A 952-nucleotide genomic window follows, 5' to 3' on the forward strand; every position below is an offset into this window, starting at 1 on the left:
GTAATTACTTTACATTAGTTTATAACAATATTCCAGTTGTAAATGCTAATAAACTTAAGTTTCTAGGTTTAATTTTTGATAAAAAATTAACTTTCAAAGAACATTGTTTATATTTAAGAAAGCAACTGGCTGCTAGGCTTAACATTATTAAATATTTATCATCCAAACAATGCTTAATTAACTCGTCAACACTAATAAATGTAACCAGAGCTCTTATAGACTGCGCAGAAGTCTTCGCGCTTTTCCGACAACGCCAACACAATTCATACTTGTGGAAGCGGGGCTACCCACAATCGATTTACACTTAACCTAAAAAAACTCATACCGAAGCTGTTTCCTTGTTACAATAATATTCCTTACGACACAGTGTCATCCGAGCTGCAACGGAAAAAGTCTTCAAGTCGTAAGTCGTCAATATTCCTCTGCATCGAATACGCCAGAGAGCTTGATATCACATTCCCTTCTCTCCGTCAAAAAATATCCTCTCCGCCTTGGATGATAAACAAATCATGTTTCATCCTAAACTTGGAGAAATACGGAAAAAGTAGTACCTCCCCCACAGTATTTCAACGCCTTTTCGCGGAATATACAACTCCACTGCTCCCAGACTGGAAATTCGTTTTCACAGATGGTTCAAAAACCGACATTAATTCCGAGGGAAGAACAATTATAGCAGGAATACTTCCCAGCTACGCCTCGGTTTTCACAGCTGAAGCTGTCGCTATCTTCAACGCAATCATCTKYGTCRAAAAATCTAGTTTTAAAGCAGTTATCTGCACTGATAGCAAGTCAACCATACACTCGCTAATAAATACAAACAACAAGTCCTACTTAATTTCCTGTATTCGGAGCAAATTAATCGAAAATAACAATCGCTTGAAACTAATGTGGGTTCCAGGACATGCAGGAATAAAAGAAAACAGTCTGGCAGACGAACGGGCTAAACTCGCAG

Source organism: Bactrocera latifrons, unplaced genomic scaffold (genome assembly GCF_001853355.1).
Source record: "Bactrocera latifrons isolate USDA-ARS-PBARC rearing strain unplaced genomic scaffold, ASM185335v1 scaffold_321, whole genome shotgun sequence".
NCBI lineage: Eukaryota > Metazoa > Arthropoda > Insecta > Diptera > Tephritidae > Bactrocera > Bactrocera latifrons.